This window comes from Homalodisca vitripennis, chromosome 7 (genome assembly GCF_021130785.1).
Source record: "Homalodisca vitripennis isolate AUS2020 chromosome 7, UT_GWSS_2.1, whole genome shotgun sequence".
Taxonomy (NCBI): Eukaryota; Metazoa; Arthropoda; class Insecta; order Hemiptera; family Cicadellidae; genus Homalodisca; species Homalodisca vitripennis.
The window spans coordinates 125448680-125470664 of record NC_060213.1 but is presented as its reverse complement, the minus strand read 5'-3'; the positions used below and the strand labels follow the sequence as shown (position 1 = coordinate 125470664).

Sequence of the window (21985 nt, the reverse complement as noted above, 5' to 3'; positions counted from 1 at the left end):
TACAAAACCTTGGTCCAAATGATCTTTCTTCCAATGTACATGCACCGTGCCTATCTGATCATAATGCCCAATTGGTCTCTATCACCATGAGGTCTAATGAACCAGAGACTACAAGTTTTGTTGCAATGACATCGTTCTCACAGACAACACAAACACTGTTTTACAAAAGCTTTAGCGCTGTTGACTTGGATATGGTTAGAAGTTCTTTGAATGGTGAGGAATAGTTTTCATCTTTTTTGGGGATTTTTTGAATAGTTCTGATAAATCATGTCCTTTTTGCTAAACTTCACCAAAGTTGTAGCAATAAATCTAAGAATTTTCAAAAGATTTGTATCCTTTTCAGCCAAATTTCCCTTCAAACAGTCACAGAATTATGTATTGATAGAAATAAAAGTCATACATAAGCCGAAATTTTACTACATAATCCTCTCATATTGATCTTCGACTAAGAAAGGATGACAATAATGAAAAAGCTGTAAGGTAGATAGGATTAAAATATCTTTATACAGAATCCTTTTAAAATTGCAAATATTTTCCAGAAAGGTTTCACTAATAAATCGCTTACTGAGGACATCGATAGCAGTAGGTACTGCCAGTACTTCTTCCAGTTTAATTCGTAACTCAATGGCAAATCCGTTATCCTGGGTCACATAACGAACTTATCAACACAATTTCGAAGATGTTGTCCAACACAGCTACTGATGTGTTGCCATCATGGGTACCCATAAGGCCCATGTAAAAATATTCGCTACCGCTCAGTCCATGGAGTGACATGCACCATTATCGAACTCTGTGTTCCTCAAATAGAAATGAAGAAGCCTTCGCATACTTTCAAGTTTATAGGTTAGTTCGTTTTCGAGATATCGTGCGGACAGACAGACAGACATACGTAAATGAACATTTTCCAGCTCCTCGAGTGATAGGCTTTGCTAAATCTCAGGCAATAATTAAACTATTTCTCTGCCAACATACATCACTATTAATAAAAAACAATTGAATAAATTTAATTTAAAGTTTATGTCCTGAATATAAAAAATATATATAGCAATATATACTTAACATAACAGGATAATTGAAATATTAAGAAATATATGATACAAATAACAGGGAATAAATTAAAAATCATTTGTAACCTTAAACATTTGTAATACTTGTTCTCTTATCACCACTGGAAACAAATTCAATTTTATGTTATTATTTTAGTTAAAACATTGGAAAACATTTCTTTATCAGAAAATAAGAGGTGTGTATTGATTTATTTTAAGAAATTTCATGGAGCACATACATTTTGAGCAAATATTAAATCTTAACTGACTTCCAATTTTTGCTGCAAAACTAAGTACCGTTGGTAAAATACCGTCTAGAAATAACAATCTGTAAATAAACTCAAACAAATTGATAATAATGTGGCTTAAACAACCTCGGTTAAAATATAGGACAAATTGAACACTTCCGCTCATCTTTTAATTTTTAATTTAAAATGGTATAACAATATGGGCATTTAAATAAAGAAAAATAAACCGAAATAATTAAATAATAAGCATTTTTAATACGACTTTTTTGTTTCTTAACGCTACTAACAAATACGGTTATTCAGTCGAGTTAGGTTGGCCACACTGCCTCCGACTGTTTGGTGGTGTCAGGCCTCAGTGTGCGTCTGTCCCTAGAGGTGTTCGGTTGACAAAGAGAAATAGTGACGTTTATGGTTTTGTGATTTTTTTGCATGTAATTAAAACATCTCTACTGTTATGTAAGTTTTTCTCCTTTACATTCAGTTTAAGAAAGTAGTACATTTAATCTTAAATGTGTCATTAGATACTTTGTATTCTCTTTGTTATCTACAGCTCCTTCGTTATCTGCTTAGATAAAGCATTGATTTTTACATTTTACAGTGTTTCGCTAGTGATAACAACATTTTACTTCCACTACAACTGGAACTAAATTAATTTAAAAGAAATCAGTGATATGGAAATGTAAATGAATCAGGCGTTAACGAAAACGCTTGATTAGGTTTTTTATATCCCTCTATGAAATATTAACTATAAAAAATGTTGAATAAATTATTTTTAAGCAATTTGTTTATAAAGCGGAACGGAATTTTATGTACCAGTTCATTTGTAAAACATCAAACATAGTTTAAATTTCAAAACTGATCTCTTGGAAAATGCAGGTAAAATAGTTGCGTCATCTACCAGTAGTGAAATGGGAAAATTATGATTCTCCAATGTACGACTATATGAAGTTGATAAATATAAGTTTTTGACTTTGGGGTGTGCGAAAATATAAATTCAAGTTTGTGTTGGGTGAGTGAAGAAGAATTACTGCTTTGAATTATTTAATTATTCCATGAATAGTTAATTTTAGTTATCATTTTCATCAGACATCTACACATTCTTCAGTCATTCTGTGTCAGTCATTAATAAGCGCGATAATCGATGGTCTATTTTATCAATAATAGTTCGGTTCGATACAACTCATAATCAAATATATTAGTCGATACGTTTACAGTCCGTTCTCTACGTCAAGATGCAAGCTTTACTCCTTTATCGGTTAATTTGTGACTAACTCTTAAGATTGGCCGACAGGTCTTGGACAATTGGTATATAATAAGTTATATTAAGGTTTACAACGATTTGAGTGGTTTAATTTTCAGGGATAACGTATACCACCTATGCTGTAATAATATTGATGTTAGTTTGTGTTGCAGTAGGCCTATTATTAACAAGTTAAACTATTGTATATTCAAGAAAGGTAACACTAAAGATATTTTGAAAATATACCCTTATAATTTTACTCACTTTTCTCCTTAAATCTGGTTTAGAGGAAAGTCCCTCAAATTTCTCTCCCCCAGTGTTTGTAATTGTGGTGGGGCGAAAATATAAAAAATGAGAAAGAAGTATAGCTGTATAATTTGGAGGTTATATTATCTCTATTGGTTTTACACTTACAATTCTTTTGTAAGATCTAGCTAGCATGTACGCAATTATCTAATATTTTGAAGCAACCTCCGTGAATAAATAGTTTATTAGATGAACTGAAATGCAATTAAGTACGTAAAATGCCTTTATAAGGGAACGTTCATGAATCTAATGAGAAAAAAAATTGAACGTTTACTACTTTAACTTATTATGTAACATTTTAGAAGAGATGAAGAGAAAACTTTCTATTTCCTCCCAAGAAGTGATTAAAAAGACTACAGGATTGTACTGTTTATATATACTGTATATAATATACTTATAATCGTCATTGTTTCTCACATTTCCGGTTGATGCGCTACAGATAATAATTAAAAAAATAAAATAGTATATACAAATAATATTGTTACTAATAAGCGATAAGTTTGTTTCCAATAAGTTTCAAGTCCGTGAAAATGTTTTTTAATAACACGCTGCTTCACTTACTACAATCATGTTGTTTTATGAGAGCTTAGCCAGGGCAAACTACAATCTAGTCGAATTTATCATTGTAAAGAAGATGATAGCGATCTTACTGGCTTCCCAGTCCGTACCCAACTATCTTTTTATAACCAAATCAACCCCCCTCCCGTAGGGTTTTCTGGCTGGTTTAGACATTCCAGTTGAACCCACACTGGGTACAGCAGACTCCGATGTGTCACTTAAATCTGGGCAACCTTATGAATGTCCAGGAGCAGCACATCTATAATCCCAAATGTCGAGATATTGGGGAATAAGAGTAGATCTATAGGTATAGTATACTGCGGTAGACGATTGTTGGAGTTGGTAGGGCTCCCTAAGTCTTAAAGGGCTGTTGCTAGCCTAAGGGCGTGCCACCCCTGCCTGCTTTGACTAGAGAGCTGGTACAGAGCTGGCGTCCCCTTCTTCCAAAGAACCATAAATGAGAGTAGTGTCCAAAATACTTCCTCATGGATTTTGACAAAAGGCGGCCTCTAACTCAATCCAACCTTACCCATCCAGAATATCCTATCACTCCGGAAGCAGCGCAAAAGTTCTTTTAGGACTAAGTGAAATTTTTCAGCTTCTTGTCCTAAGGAAAAAATCAAATCGAAGGTTTAATACCAAAAAAGTTTGGGATATAGTAACGATTGTTTAGTGCTATTAAATTGTTTTAGTCGTTACGCCGAGAAAATTGTTTTTCCACTACAATTACGTAAAGCACAAAATTAGGAACTACAAAGCATTTGACAGTTTTGATGTAGCAGACTGACGAGTTCTAGAACATCTATACTTGAGGAAGATTGAATTCATCTAACAATTCACACCAGCCTAAACTTTACTCCAAATTTCATAGTACCATATCAAAGTGGGGGACGTTTTGCGCAAAAAGTACTAGAGGCCCAACAATTTGTTTTATGATTAATATGATTTTCTTTAGCATTATGCAATGCCATCAAGGTGGCACTCAATTTAAGTTTCACTGCAAATAAATAATTCGTAAATCAGTGTTATTATTGGAGGTAGTAAAAAGATAATTGAATACAGACTTGTTACAGATTCATTTATTTTTGTGCTTCAAATTATAAAAGTTTTTCTTTCTACTTAAAAATATTATGTACATCACAATGATCTTGTTTTAGATACTAAATTATCTGTAATGATTGACGGTGGGGGGGGGGGGGGGTCCTGATGACGTGATGTCTTTAGGATGTCTTTGTATGATGTCTGTGTATATTGATGTCTTTGTAGCTAGAAAACTACTTTTCTAGCTACCACGTTTTCACAGACACACGCTTAGTAATTTCTCTTGTTGTAATACAAGCAAATGGATAGTCGCATTTACAAAACACTACGCTTTCCTGTTCAAAAGTAAAAGTAATATTTTATTGTATCCACAAGATTCATCCAAACAAGTTTACCACCAACTACTATAATTCGTAGTATAATTATTGGCAGAGCGTTAGCGAAGCATATCATTAGAGGAGCTGGAAAAATTCTATTCTGTCTATCTTGTACCGAATGAACGAATCAAATGGGGTTTGTAGATCCCAGAGGTCGTAGTAGTAAATAATCGGTATTGCAAAGTTTATAAGTTTTAGATGATAAAATAAAATTATGTCTTGCCACGTTACTGCCAAAATAGAGTAATAATTAATTAACTATAATTATGTCATTGAGGGTGGGCATTGGTGGTTCCAATGTTCTTTGGAATTTTATTTGTGGACTTAATCCCTTCTTTAAAATTTAAAATGACTTCCCTTCACTTTGATTTCGACTTACACAGGTGGCGTCAGGATCTTGACTCGACATTGCAGCTGGAGGCACAAAAAGGAAGTTTGAATCAAAGTAGTCCCCAAAGAAGAATCATTCTAGGACTCACGAACTTGGTATGAACTCAAAGCCTTGGTCTCGCATAAAACAAAATCGCGACGGTATTAGCCATTTATCGTGAAAACTTACAATCACGACAACGAGGTCTCGTCAGAAGGACATTGCCACAACTGGAGTATATCTGTATTAATGTGGCAAAAAACATCATCATAGGTAAGTTACTTTACTATTTACAAATTTACTTTATATTACATTCAAAATGGTGGTCTCTCACCAAAGGTGTAGTTAAAATACTAAAATGTAGTTTCAAATATATATCATGAAACTAAATAACGGTACAGTCCGTTGGACTCTATTAACTATTAACGATATCCATTGACTAAAATTTTCATGACCTGATATTTTGCATGAACCTTAATGTCTATATAAGGAAGCATTCGATAACGGCTCATGTACTCTATGGGGTTTCATTTAATGTTGGCGAAAATCTTTACATCATCTTTAAAATTATGTAATCATGATGGCAACGAGAAGAACATTACAGAATAAATAAATTTGTAAATAAACCGATTGGCTTACTCATACAGTGTCTACTGTATATGCAGTAAAGAATTATTTACAGTTTATACCGAACGACACAGTTTTCCGACTTAATGTAAGGTAATATGGCTCAGTGAATCGAAAACTGAGTCGATACATGACTTTGCCGTGTAGGCAAATCCCGTTCATTTGACCGTGTGATGGTTTTACTTGCAACATGTGTTCTGTTTGCGCTCATCTCGAGTTTTCCAGCGCTACCAGACATATCAAATATTGGCCCGCTAGCGGTTCTGAGGATTAAGCTTACCGATTCTAATTCCAAAGAGTCTATTTTTATACACGCAGACATTATAGTTTAAAACATTTTAGTGGTTTTATGCGTATAAAATAGTATTTTATAAAGTATTAACAGTGGATGTTCAACAAAAATAAAAATATGCTGAGGTTACAAAGAATAATTATTTTAAATGTGCGATATGAAATGTGTAATACTCGAACTACACCGTAGTGTAAGGATAAGGCTGTAACTCTCTAACCAAGAGGTCACAAGTTCGCTTCACGGGATAGTCCTTTTCCTTCAAATCGTAAGTGCTATTAATTAAAAATGCCATTGGCATTTGGATATTTCTCAATAAACGGAATTGTAATAATTTAGTTAGTTAGCACTTTTTTCTCCTTGCGGTGTTGAATTTTTTGTAAACGTTTGGCTTTTGACGTAAACTTTTGCAATCAATGTCAAAATCTTTATTGCAACAAAATCAAGTTAGTAACTCATACAAATTGCCAAAAATTACAAAACAAATAATAGTAAATACTAGTTAATATGTCTTTACTGGTACATATTTACTTAAAGTTACAATAGAATTCAAGTATTAAAATCCATTCTTCACAGAAAATTGAAACTAACAATTAACAAATGGTAACACAGATTAAGACAAGTTAACAGTTAAAGTTAATCAATATTTGAAAGACAAAACTAATTACCACTCAAAGTTCCATTTAAAGTAATGCTTAATGATAAAAAGTATTAAAAAATCTATGATATACAAGAAAGCACAAAAGTAAAACATTAATATCACAGGCAAGGTCATCAATTAAAGCTAATGTCTATGTTTGAAAGATCCAAACACTCATTTACACTTTAAATGGGATTCCTCAGTAGCCAACTGTACAGTTTTGTTTTAAAACATTTAAAATCAATGTCACAAGCATTTCTAGGAAGTTTGTTGAACATGCTTAAGCCTTCCTATGTATGTTAAGCCAATGTCTAAGTTGGAACCTTAGCGAGTGTATCACCATGTGTTGTTGATTAGTTAATAATTGTTTAAAAATTCTTCATCGTGCCAGGAAAGGCGAGAGACTGTCGAGATTCATTGACACCTGAACAAGATATCAGATGCCATCTTTTGAAACGCAAATCTATTATTTTTGTGTCATATAACAATGCCAAATGCCTGAGATCCTATTATCTGTATAAACCTTCCTAGGAGTTGTATCCAAACTAAAACGTAAAAATACAACTGATGATTATAACATTTTGATTTTTTTTTAATCTGCCGTACATGACCACTAGCTACTCTTCAATAATTTGTTTTCTTGACGATAGAGAACTTGGAAAATAAATTCTTTTTTTTCTAATCTAAATAAATACCAGTGAAGAGGTAACAGTGTCACAATAAACGAGAACTCCGTAGTTTTTTTTACTCGCGCGATGTGGCAATATTCCTAAACTTTTTTCACTAATAAGCGTCTCACAAATCACCATTTCTATTATGTTGTAACGAATGAGATGAACCTTTTATAATACCCCTAGAGGGGCAATGGTGGCTGGCACCCGTACGTAACTCAGCTCACGCCACGGGCTGCCATTGTTTTGGAATTTACATCTCATAATTTCAGCACATTCAATTATAATTGTTTTCCTTTTACTGGAGGCTACTCGAGAAGATCTTTTTGTTTTCTAATAATATAATTAAATACGAGTACAAATATTTGAATACCAATTTGAAGTTTTGTTTTCAAAATAAAAACTGTAATATATTTCTCGACTAAGCGTACTGTTGAGAGTAATTCTGAAAAGGTTCACTTAAAATTTGAAACTGTCTTAGCAATATTTAAGGTATGTAAAAATGTGCTAAAGTTTACGCCTAGTTTTTTAAGTACGTTTAGTTTAGAGTACATACAATTTCAATTTTGACTATCAAGAAAGGAAAATAATGAATTTTTGACTATAGAAATTCTACTTGGTCACCAAACGTTTTCTGTAACTGGTCCATGCTAAAACAGTAAGAGCTGAGTGTCCGCTAGTATTTCATCTTTGGTTTGTAAAATTTAAATTTTGGATTACGGTGATAGATTTTTTACATTTACAAGACAGGAGTACACTATACCACGCAGCTGGCTTCGCACAGCCAAAGCCTACAAAGTGACATGCACCATCATTGAACTCAGTGTTGCCAACTTAGAAATGTAGCTTCAAGCAAAATTCCAAGTCTGTAGGTCAGATAGTTTTCGAGATATCGTGCGGTCATACAGACAGACAGAAATAAGCACAAATACAATTTTCAAGTGATTACTGATTCCTATATGTCTGTCACTCTAATAAAAGAGTAGCGGCATTGGGGACATCTAGAGAAAAATATTGCGGATTTATCATAGCATGTAACTCATTGAAAGACTGTAATAACAACTGTAATAACGGCAATTGTGATTTGTAGAAGTTGTTGTGAGTTCGAGGAAAATTGCCAATTATTGCAGTTTCCAACTCCTCGCCCTGCCAGTGGGATAGTCACCTCGATTTGAGCTGTTGGCTGCCGTAGTTCTAGTTTTTGATCTGATAATATCCCTTCTGTTTATTCTTTGTTTAAAGTTTGTTATTGGCGATTGAAGTTTTGAAAGGATAACATTTGTCATCGCCGTGTGTTACAAAATGTATAACGTTTCGAGGATTGAAATCTATCCTCTTCGTCAGGTGAGAAGATAGTTAGTACATCAAAAAGGAGGAAAAGAAAGTATATATATATATACTTATGTATATATATATATATATATATATATATATACATTTTATGCATTTTATGTACTAGTTATCTTCTTCCTTGACGAAGAGGATATATATATATATCGTAGAAACACACTTTGTAACATCTAACGATAGCAAATTCCTACATCACACTATAATTCCGTTTAGTTAATTTTAAAAACTTTTTTGTTTTTTTTTGTTCTACTGTTTTACGCTAATTATTTAGAGCTCAATGTTGTCACACATTATAGTTGTCTAAGTTAGGCTATTCACTGGAATTTTCCAAATGTGTGGGGTCTTTAAATTTTGTGTAATGGTGCAAGTAGATATGATAGTAACACCAAACGCCTAACTAAAACTGAATTGTTTTTTAAGGGTAAATTTTAAGATTTTTTGTCAGGGATACTTAAAATATTTGTAAATCCTCACGAAAACTATGCATGTATCCAAAATCTCCAACAGAGTTTAGAGTGAAAGAAATTCTTGATGTGTATAATAGTTTAAATTTATTAAAAGTTCAAAGAACTGCAATTTTCCAAAGTAGATGCTTGCATTCAGAAAGCACACGCAATTTCGAACGTTACTGCGGAATGGAGATATTGCGAAATATGAATTTTATCCCGGCAGAGTTCTCTCAGTATCAAAGATACGACTATTTTAGTAAATGTAACGGTATTTATCACACACGTACTTTATATTTATAGAAAACTAGCAGTTGCCCGCCGCTTCGCACGCAATTTCGTACGATTTGCACCTGTATGAGCAATTATATTTCCGACGCCAATGCTGAGTTTGCCTTGTTGCTATGATCAAGATGTCAAAAAATACATATAACAATTGTAATTTATTCTGGTTTCAGTATTTTTATGCAATAGTTGTTTTTCCAGACCAAGCAAATATTTGTATATACTGTACACAGGACTGAAAAGCCTAGCTGTCAAAAGACAACTAAGATCGGTTTCATATAAAATATTAGATAGTAATTTTGTCTTTGATATCTGCATTGCAGTACTGACCAAGCACTGCATAGGTACTTAATATTTGCAAAAAATTACAGTACAAAGTATATTTTTACTAAAACTATTAATTTTCTTATCTGGATATTATCTTTCTCTGTGCTCAACAGCGGTTGCAGAAAAGGTTGTAATAAGAAGTGTTGTTACTATCAAGCTTACTCTATGCTTTTAAGACTAAAACGTAAACAAATTGAAAATAGTGGTTAAATCAATAAAATATATGGTTGTGCTGTCATAAAACAATGTTTACACAGAATTCTTGATTACATTTAACAAGCTCTTTCAATCTATACTTTTAAATACAAATTTTTTGTCCGATTTTTTCGTATACTTTTACTACATACATACATACATACATACATACATACATACATACATACACACATATATATATATATACTCGCCTTCGGCTCGCTGGGGGCTACGCCCCCAGGCCCCCAAAGTAAGTGCTTAAAATTCGGGATAAGAGGGATTTAGTGATTGGTTAAATTCAGACATGAGGTCTCGAAATTTCATGTAATCGGTTCTCAAGAATCTTACGGGTCGTTTATGCTTCGCTAACGCTCAGCCAATTGATGTGTGGTGTATAATAATAATCAATAGATATCTTAGAACATTTAAGTTATGTGTTCGCGAAATTAGAAGACAAGAAGAATTTGATGGTAACTAAAGTCAGAGATTATGTTTGTATATCGTAGTTTAATTTTCCGGATTTACCCAAACTTTTGACTTTGGAAGCGTTTTAAGGCTTAACCGTTAGAGTTACGACAAAAAGTGACTGGACCTTTCTTGTCGGAAATTTAATTTTATCTTTCGATTCTGGTGTCCGATTTTAGCTACGACGTCTGGTTTAGCCAGTACGGAGCTGTGGAGAAAGGACTGCACTGGTGGGCTATTGTGAATTGTTTAGTGTAAAATATAACAAAAACCCAACCCTGAGTCATTATTTTTAAGTTGTTTTAGGGGGGATTAATTTACTCAGAAGGTTATCTGGTCATACCAGATACTTCCGGGGGGGGGGGTTAATGTTACCCGGGGTTAAGACATCAGGGGTTTAATTTACTCAGGAGGTTATCTGGTCATACTGGGAAATTCCAGAGGGGGGTTTATTGTTTACTGGGTGTTAACACACACGTGGTTCTCTTTTAGAGGTTGTTGTGTGTGTTAAAATAAATAAATTCTCTCTGTCCACTATTATACTATTGACGTTTCGCTAACGCTCAGCCAATTCCCTAGGGGGGTTGTAATCACTAGGTAACGTAGTAATAATTGTTCAATCCGGAACCAGAATGAATTGAACAAATCATAGTACCAAAAACTTTTAAAACAACCAAAATGTGCATTTTGAAAAAAACACGATAAATATTTTACCATTGAAAGCGATTTACAGGCTTACTAAAGGATATAAGACAAAAGGCTACTGGACCTTTTTATAGATCTCATAGTTTTCTAGTTACTGAATTATAAAAATTTAAACTCCAACCAACGGTTTGGCTGATATCGACTCCAGAAACAAGATTTTCACGTATCAATCACAAAATAATTCCATTTAAGCGCGTTTTTGCGGTCGAACAATTGTAGATAGGTCAAAAAGTCACTGGACCTTTTTTGTAAATATCACCTCATTTTTCTAAATCAAACCTTTGTTTTATTTTGACTTCCGACCAATGGTTTTTGCGCTATCGACACCAAAAACAAAATGTTCACGTAAATATTACAAATAAATTGCACATAACCACGTTTTTCGGCCAAACCAATGCAGATAAGGGCAAAAAGTCACTGGACCTTTTTCTGTAGATCACTTAATTTGCTAATTTGATGGGTCAATCAGATTTGAGCTACGACCTACCGTTCGGCTGCCGCTATCGGGCTCGAAACTTTATTTTAAGCGAAAAAATCTCTGGAATGTCAAATGTTCGAGCGTTTTGTCGCTTAAACCATGGAAGATAGAGCAAAAAGTCACTGGACCTTTTTTGTAGTTCATTTCATTTCTGATTATGAATTTTTCGTCAGATCCGAGCTAGCTCCAACGGTTCGCCCGCTAGCGGGCTTACAAAAAAGGCCTGCAGGGGTGAAAAATGCATGAATTTTCTCGAATTTTTTTGAGGGGTTTAGAAGTAAAAAATGTCCGGTTTTCAGACTTTTCCTCTCGGGTCATATTGTGAAAGGTACCTGCGTGCCAAATTTCAAGTTTCCAGCACTTCTAGAACTATGTTAGAATTTGTACCTATATATCAGTGAGTGAGTCAAGTCAGTCAGTTTCACATGCGGCTGTATAAGTATTTAGATTTCTCATTTAAGCCTCAGCGTCTTAGTCATGCTGGCTTCGATGTTCACTGGTTTTTATTTTACAAAGTACATGATTGGACCTCCACGGGATTTGAACCCGTGATCTCTCGGTTAGAGAGCCGAGACTATAACCATTAGTTTACGGAGGAGAACTTACTACATTTAATAGTTATGCTGTTAATCGGTGTGGAGACGAATCCAACAAATCAGAGATCATTATAATCGGAACAGCCATTCTTGAGCTATAAATGGTGTAACTAACCCGACTTTGTTTCATGTATATAGAGTTATCATAAAATATTTAACCGAATGATTGTTAAAGGTCACAGTTGTAATTGTTATGTGTACATCATAAAGTACAGGAGTAACCGTTTAGCACTCTGGGACTTATTAATATGGCGCTGTTGTCTCATGTGGTTGTTCCAGTTGTCTGTCGGGAACTCCAGTTGTTTGTGTTTTCATAACGGAACTCATGGGATTTTAAAATGTTTGAAAGTGAATGGATCCAACTCTGTAATTTATTTGAGGCTAATGATGTATGGTATGTCATGTTTCATCGTTACCTCTAGGCTACTGATTAAAAAAGGTTCATGTATGGATCGCGTAGTATACAGGGAGATCCAGTTTCACATGGAATCCGAACCAGTTAGATATTGATTTGATTGTAATACCACTGAAATTCAGCCTTGTTATGAGGTGGTTCAATCGATTCTGCGTTTTGAAAATATCTTGTACGTTAAATTCATAGTTCTTTCAGATGCTTTATGATCATTCTAGATGAAATTAGAGGCATTCAGTCTTGAATTTAGGCATTTTGTAATGAGGCCCAAACTAAAACACCAAATATAAAAATATGAATTTTTACAGCATGTACATGAGTTCTAACTTCTAGTGTCATGTTCACTTCCTACAGTACTTTAAATGCTTGTAATTTCAAGTGGAGTGATTCAAATTAGTTTCCTACTTGTTCTGTATTCAGGGAAGCTACCTTAAAGAATCATATTTAATGAACAATATTTTCTAAATCCTAAATTGATAGCATCGCCTTGAGGATAAAAAAACGTTACGTAGCTTAACTTTTTTGTTTAAAGCACATTTTTGAGATTTGAAAGTATATCAGGGGTTCGAAAATTTGCACTCCTTAAATACTATAAAAGCTGAAACTGCGTCTTAAGAACTCAGCGTTCAGGTGCAAACAAAAATTAACTAAACTGCCGTGAATGTCTTAAAGTTAAACTTGACACATAGTTTTACATCAAATAATATATGCTTGTTATTTTACTCACGTCTATTTTTATGATTTGCTATTTTTTGGCACATATCTGTTTTAGGTTCCAAAAAACCGGAAAAAGAGGACTGATACTAGTTCCCGAAACGTTCTGTTTTACCTTTAGTAACATATAACGATGGGAAATTTCCTAAATTTTGTTGTCTCAAAATACCAATGATCACATTCTTGTCACGATCTCCCAACGATCTCACGTTCATTTCGCACTTTCATCTAGGAATAAGGTGTGTCACTCATCAGCTGTTTGTTTCTGGAAAACGGGGAAATTTAATGTGTAGTTGAAGATCGAATTAAGATCGAATAAGGAAACATTTACAGACTATCCTGTCAAGTTATATATATATATATATATATATATATATATATATATATATATATATATATATATCTTACTATATATATACGAGTAAACACTGAATAGCAAAAAGTACTTGCTCCGCTGGGAGTCGAACCCGGATCTCTCACTTGCCGGGTGAATGTGCTACCAAATTATAAACATCAATAATTATTTTGTCCATTTGACATCTTTCCTTTCCAAAAAAGAATTATGAGACCCCAAGTCTGTTAGATACCTAGGGCATATGATCTTCTTTAGGGCACAATATCTGGAGTTTCATTTTGAATTGACCAGCAGGCTCTGTCGTGCAGATTGTCTTGTATGTTTAACTACTTGAGAAACCATGAATATCTTCTGTCTTACTCCAGGTGTAGATATTATATGACATGATTCCTGATCCAATTTGGTTGTTTATGGGTTTTTGCCAATCTAGATTTATTTCTATACATAACCTCTCCTAGGATGAATGAGGAAAATTTGTAGAAAACAATGTATTAGTTTATTATTCAATACATAGAGTTAGAACTTAACTTTTTAATTCTCTTTTTATGCCTCAGCTCTTGGCTATGCTGGCTTATTTTGAATCACTGTGGCTATTATGCCTACCATGATTGGACCTCCTCGGCATTTGAACCCGTGATCTCTCAGTTAGAGAGCCGTGACTGTATCCACTTAAATTAATAAACATTGCAATAATGATAAAAATCATATATTAAATTAGAAATTATTTTGTCCACATGTCATATCCTGAACGAATAAAAAGGCTATTTTTATTCTTCAGCAAGAGCATCAGATTTTGACCTTATTTATTATTCTTCCAGTTTCTCATATTTTCTTTGATCTTTTTTGCCTGTTTTAACAAGTAGTTTCGGAAAATTGTATACCGCGTGATAAAAGCGTTTGACTTTCAGAGTGTTCTTCACCATGTTTTCAGACTTGGTAACTTTTTTCACACTTAATTTTAAAATTTAGAATTTGGCACCAGAAGAAGAAGGCATTTACCAGATTTAGTGTTTCAGTTTTTATGACGTGCCAAAAGTAAACTGACACCTTAATAATGTTATATTCCAAACCGTTGATCGCGCAAAGAGCGATCCTGCTATCTTGATTTTAGCCTCATAAGAATAATACAAGACTTTCAAATCTTTTACGATTTTATTTTAGAATCAGAGACGATGTCTCATTTTAAAGCTACGTTTAATATACGAATCCAAACGTTTTTTCCGGTATTTTTATCGGTTACTGAGAAAAATCTTAATATCATTTGTAAATTACGTTTACTGATTCAAAAAGTATAAAGTTTACCAAGAAACTAAAAATCATTTGGGTTCGTATTAATACTGATTTTAAAATGAGACATCTCTCTCTCTCTCTCTCTCTCTCTCTCTCTCTCTCTCTCTCTCTCCCACACACACAACTCTACGACCAATAATACAGGTGTAAAAGTGGTTAAAGGTTAACCACTGCTTTTACGGTGTAAACTCAAGGTGGTTACACTCCAGTCACTTAAATTACTGATTTAATACTTAAAATTGCTACTTGTGCCTCTGGTTCATCCGTCTTATGGTTAAACACGGAATTTTTAACCATATAATATGTTAACAAGATTTTACAGCCTAAACCGTAAACCTGTATACCAAAAATCTAATCAGACAACAAAATATAAAAAAATACATTACGTGTAAAAAAACGTCGTTTTCTGAAAACGCAGAGTAAGGAATTGTTATGAAAATTATAAGCTATAACTAAAAAAGTTTCGAATTCCATCCAAAACTGTAGAATTCTAGAATTCAACAAAATAATTGCAATAAATAATAACCAAGTAATGTGAATGTTGAGTTAGCTCCAGTTCACCTTCCTCTTAGTGCAGCGTCTGGTATCTAACACTGTCTTAGACTTGACTCCTGAGACCTGGAGTCGTGTCGTCTGAAGAGGTCCAAAAAAGTCGCCGACGAAGAAACTCAAAACGAACTTTTAAAGAGATATTCTCATTGACCAAAATTCAGTGCACTACAATGTTGTTTTAGACAATGGAGCTACAGAGTTTTTCACAAATAACATATCTATGATGGGAAGGGTTGAATCAATGTAAATGTTGAATTTAGCTCCGTCCACCTTCCTCTTAGTGCAAAGTAAAGTGAAAATCGTACGTACCGAAAAATCCCCAATGTGAATTGCGATGAGAGTACCGATGGTCGAGTGGTTTAAGACTTTGGACTTTGGGTCTGAATTAGAGATAGCGCAGGTTCAAATCCTGTCTGTGACCGTTGCACTTTTTATCAGTACTATCAACCTTGTACTGTATCGACTCTTCCCCTTATTCTGTTTGATAAGATCCTCGCACAGGCCAGTAGCCCATGAGGACGGACAGAATAAGGCTCAAAAAGGGATTGGCCTTTCCTTAAAAAAATGTCCTGAAGAAATCTGAAATCACAGTCCAGCCAAATTTCTTACGTGATCATGAAAGACTACAGGATTTATGGTAAAAGTGCAAAGTATTTGTTACAAAGTTGAAAAGCAAAGAGTGTGTTTGTGATAGAGAGTGTTCGACATGTCCATGCGTGACAGACTAGAATATTGATATTACGTTACGTCATTCACGTTTCAGGTCGGATGGTCGCAACGTGTATCTCGTACTGCTTTTTTACTCTCTATGCACAAACATGATTTTATTATTTTAATGCATATATCACCGAACTGAAATAATGAAGTAAAAAATAAAAGAAGAACTGAAGTACTCGATGTGGAGCAAAAAGAAAATATAACATTTGGCAAAACTGTGCAAGAGCAATAACATTTGAAATACAGTAACATCGTGAAATATCCATATTGTCTACACGTTCTGGTCGGTCTGTGCTGAAATAACACGATATTCAGATCTTGTTTTGGTCGACAGGTTTCTCTCGCTACCGCCTTCTACGGTGAATTTACGTTTTTATATACTATAGTACTAGATATATGTTTAATTTTACATACAAGCATCAGTAGGGTAAAATGTTGTACAAGCAATACTAAATCAATTTTTATGAAATTTTAAGTATACTTGAACGTCAGAAATGTTTGTACGCAGGGCTGACATTTCGCATTACAGTTTATCGTAACAAGATACGTGTATACGTCACGCCAGGTGTCGCTTATTAGGCATCTCTGAGGTTGTACGCAATATTGTGACAAAAGTGCCATATGATTGTACTCGTTTTTACAATTCATTTATTCTGCAAATTTATTACTGCTATCGCGATTTCATCTAACGAGAACAATGTAAAAATGTTCGCTAACGCTCAGCCAATCAACTTAACTACCCCAATTTTTTTCAATTTACCAATTATTTTACATTAACTGGCAGCTATGTTTCAAACTAGATCGAGATCCGTAAAACATTACGAACAAAATTCGCATGCAGCAAGGAGGCAATCTACATAGATTGTTAGTAGAATCATTTTGTTGCAGGTAATACATTTTCATCTAATTAAGCAGTAGCACAGTCTTATCCGCCTTATTATTAACGCCCAATTTCACAAAACGGTTACAAAACAATTCGCATGAACACACACACCGCACTATAACACAATAATCTTATATTAGTCTTTTCTTCTCTTTTGGATTGTTGGATTTAGTTGGCGGTTTCTTTGATGTTTTAATAATTGATTGCTTTTTAATTTACGAATCACTAGCAAATACCCGCGGCTTCGCCCGTAATTCAACGTTCCGTGTATTTGATTGGATAGCTCCCATGATTTCAGTAACACGTAAACTATTTTAAAACAGTCTAGAGGAACTACAAAGTCGACGTTCGTAGGTTTCTTAGTGAAAGCACTTGTGGTGTGATACGATAGGGTCCTATGATATTAAAAAAAAAAAAAAATGGAATTATTCAAATATAAAACATCAGGTAGGTACAAATTTTCAGTGTTTATTATTAAGAGGACCAGAAGTTAAGCAAGATTGCGAGTAATTCTTATTTCAGAGATTCCACTTTTAGTTAGCTATAGGCCTACAGGCCGTTTTACAACATGGAAGAAATTATCTAGAGACATGATCCAGCTAATGGATCGTTCTGTGACAAGAAAGAGGAAGAAAAAAGCAGTCCGAAAGTGGAGACTGGCTGTTGATTTAAAGAGGAAAAATAATTGAAACGCCGGAGGCTCCTTGGTTCTCTTTGCCTTACTAAGACCAATCTGGACAAGGCTGTCTTTACTGAGCTTCTGAGATAATGCGACATAGGCAACTCTTTGTATCTTACTTGGAGGGCATAGAGGAAACTAGTATTGTTGGTTTCTCAAGTTGGATTAATAAGTATGAGATATTATTGAGATAATTTGTATGTTTAATAACTACAGATAAAGTGTTCACGCTTTTCCAAAATATTTTTATGGTGTATGTAGTAATAGTTTTTATATGAAACCATTTATTGTATGAAAGTAAATGTTTTATTCCTATACGAACGGCCAATAGGAACAAAGCAACATGCTCTAATGACCTTATGTTTACAATGACATGTATAATAATTATAAGTTTTATTGTTACTAATTTTCCTTAAAAACTAAAATTTGTAAACATAATTGTTTTTATTATCTCACATTCAATTGAGCCTATTCTAGATTTAGCTTTCTAATTAACTATAGCGTATTATTGATGTAGTTTGTAATTTATTCGCAAACGTGTTGGCTGAGCGTTAGCGAAGCCTATTACTCCAGGGGCAGGAAGTATTTAAATTTGGTCTGCAAGAATTCAAATTTTGCACGAAGCTTCATTTCTATATAGGCAAGAAACTGATTATAATAGCCTAATATGACATTTTACCCTTCGGCACAGTGACACATCTAGTTATAGACTTGAAATGTTGCATAGGTACAACCTCCACGAAGCCTATTACGTGACACGTGGTGTGTTCTTAGCGAGCCAAAAAACCAAAAACAGAATTTCCAATAAAATCCAAATACAAAATATATGTGGAAATATTCCCACATGAGCCATAATCGGGTTGAACGTGGGTCAAATCCGGTTGTTAGTTTGAGTAAGGAAATTTAATTATTTATTTAAAGAATACATTTAAAACAAGTATTGCTTTAGACATAATAAGAATTGACAAAAATATATAAACTAACCAACAGCAAATACAAAATTTAAAATAATACCAAAATTAGAATGAAATTGATTGCAGCAATGTTATATTAAATACGAGTGTAATGAGTATACATTAAAGTGAGGTTTTCTGAATAATAGAGAGGGTAATTTTTACGGGCCTCTATTTGTCAGGGAAAGCTGTTTAATGCAGGGTGAGGGATAAGGCATTAGTGTCAAGCTGGAGAGGGACATCTGTCATGGTTAGAATGTTGGGCGGGGGTGGGGAGGGGGAGGTCAATGATGGATGTTGTTGGGGAGGGAGGGGAGTTAAAGAATTCGCTCAAAGTACACTTCTTTAATTACTTGGAGTTTCTTTTCGAAAATTGCCTATCGTAAGATGTCCCGGAGCTGTCACTTACTTTCAATCTAATACGTACATTTCACTGCTGAAGAAGCCATTTCATTACTTGAAATTCAACGGAGAAATGAGTTTATTGTTTAGAAAACTCTTAAATCGTACAGATGTTGTTTAAAGCACGTCTGTATAATAATAGTGTATACAGAAACAAAATGTAACTATGGTAATCTAGCCGGATCAAATATTTGAAAAACTGTAGGCTTATGAACATTTCTCTGGAAAAGAGTCCATCTAGAATCACGAATGTTCATATCTTTAGGGCTCAGTCTACTTTAAGGATAGTAGAATGTATTTAAAAAGTCCATTACGTAACGATAATTAGTGAAACCTAGATAAGGAAGGAAAAACTGGAATAAACAAGATAGCATCAAATTATCAAAACGCTGGCAATCTGTGATAAAGGAAGCAATATTGTCGTTGATTGGTCATTCCGATCATTGGTTAACTGAGCTTCCCCCAATCACGATGGAGCTCCGACTCCTCCAGTAAAGTTTATAAGCGGATATGCTTTATTGGCTTTGCCAGTTTGGTTTGACATCTGTTATCCGATGAATGCAAAGTGTATAAGGACTTTAATCTCCATAAATAACTGCAAAACTTAGATAATATTCGTACTAATAAGTTGGTGGTAAATTTAGTCTTTCAGATGATCAATGAAATTAATCTAGAACCGGAGCAGTTTAGAATAATTGTGCAGTGAAACAGATTTTACACTCGTACGCAGAAAGATATAGAAAACATTGTACGCTCATGTTTGTATAGAAATTTAAACAAGCTTTAATTAGCTTTTCAATACATTTGAAAGTATTTAGATTTGAGTTATTTTATCCTCCTACAGTATATAAAATCAACCGACGTGTGAAGTTTTTATTTTACAACAAGTACATTTAATTTTAAATTTGTTATTTATATTATGATATAGGAATTCTCGTACATAACTAGTTTAGGCAACTTAATAAATCTATGATTGTTTAGCTGCGCTATCTAAGTATTTCGTTTCAAATAGGATGTTTTAAAACCATTTTACATTTTATATCTGCATTAATTTAAATAAATTACAGCATTAATTTTGATCAAATGTTTATTATTATGGCAGGAATTTCTTAAAAACGCTTTGTGTCCTGCAATAAGATTAACGCGGTTGTTGGACGACATTGAGGATGCCCGATTACAATACTCCATAACCTCAAAATCATCAAATACCAACGTCTAAGAAAGTCAATTGCTGGAACGCACCATACTCCCCAGCCAAATCCTCCAGCATAATCAATCAAATGTGCAAGCACAACCTTTGATTGTATTAGTTGCACAGGACATATATCATTCAGACGGACGAGGTTTGCTCCGGGGGATTATTTCAGTTAGTTCTCAGTTCAGACGCTAGGGCTGTGCCACCTAACTTGATTGTCTCCGTTCAAATATTCGCTAGTTCACCTCTCACTGCACAGATGGCAGTCCGAGCGCGCACTTTTGCCGAGCCTCAGTTTTTAGCATTGAATGAGTTATCTCATGTGTTTAACCTAAACTAATAAAAGGTTAAAAGTTTAATGGTTAAACGATCGAATATCTTACCAACCAATCCAACTATGTAACCTAACCATACCCATTAGGGTTTACTTCTGTCTAGTTTATACCTTCCAGTTGAACCCACACTAAGAACAGCAAAACTGATGTGTCACTTAATTTGGGCAACCTTATGGATGTCCAGCAGCAGCACATCACTAACAGCAAATGTAGAGATTCTGAGGTGCAAGGGTAGTTTGATAGGTCTAGTCTACTGCGGGATATGACTTTTGGAGTTGGTGTGGTCCCCTAAGAGTCAAAGTTTCTTGCCAGCCTAAACTTAAAGGTGTGCCACCCCCTCCCTGCTTTGACTGGAGAGGCTGGTTCAGAGCTGGCTTTCCCTTCTTCCGTTGGGACATGGCTGAGATTAATGCTCTAAATTCGTCCTAATGGATTTCGACAGGAAGCGACCCCTATTCTCATTCTTACCCAGAATATAATGCACCTCGGAAGCAGCGCAAACGTACTGTTAGTACCTGGTGCAATTTCTAAGCATCTTGTCGTAAGAGAACAAAACAAGACTGAACGTCTTTAGTAGCACTGTATCGTTGGTTTCTTGTTGCAGAAACAAAATGTTCCAAGTTCCATTTAAAGTTGAATGGACAGGAGTAAAAGGGAAATATAACAAAGAATCGTGGGATTGATTCTTAAAATCATGATGGTACCAGAATTAAAAAAACCTGTATAAACAATATCAATAATTAATCAATGAATAAAAGAAATACGTGTCATATTTCAAATAACAAAGATCACTAGGTTGAGGAAGTCGGGAAAAGTAAACCCCATATACGAGCACCCCCTCGTATTAGCAATAAATTTGGAATATTTTAAAAATCGTTTTGAATGTAAATTCAAGCTTTTTGCTAAGTGAAGTGAGGTATCCGATGATCTTGCCCAGGATCTTTATGAGAATCGTAGTGTTTAAGAATATATCCTGTGAGACGGTGAGTATATCTACAGTCTGTCCGTATCAGGTTTGCCCTAGGGAGACAATTTGGTAACGTGTTACGCGTCCGCTCTGTACCTGTAATTTAAATGAAAAAATATGTGTTTTAACTTAAAAGTAACGGAGCAGTGCATTATCATAAATGAGAAACGTTTGCACAAATACAAAGTTAGCACAGGTTGGATGCTGTAAAAGGACCAGTAAACACTAACACTCATATTGATATTGACTTTGCAAATAGTTTGTTATCTCT

The 21985-nt window shown here is 34.3% G+C and overlaps 1 protein-coding gene across 3 annotated transcripts in view; it reads left to right on the top strand.

Annotated features, from left to right (window-relative positions):
• The first annotated feature begins 1651 nt into the window (after nt 1-1651).
• LOC124366264 overlaps nt 1652-21985 on the top strand; it is a 235476-nt gene continuing 215142 nt past the window's right edge. For all 3 annotated transcript variants that reach the window (XM_046822662.1, XM_046822663.1, XM_046822661.1), the window contains exon 1: nt 1652-1750. The gene's annotated coding sequence lies outside the window, so the exon portion shown is untranslated. The remainder of the gene's footprint in view (nt 1751-21985) is intronic.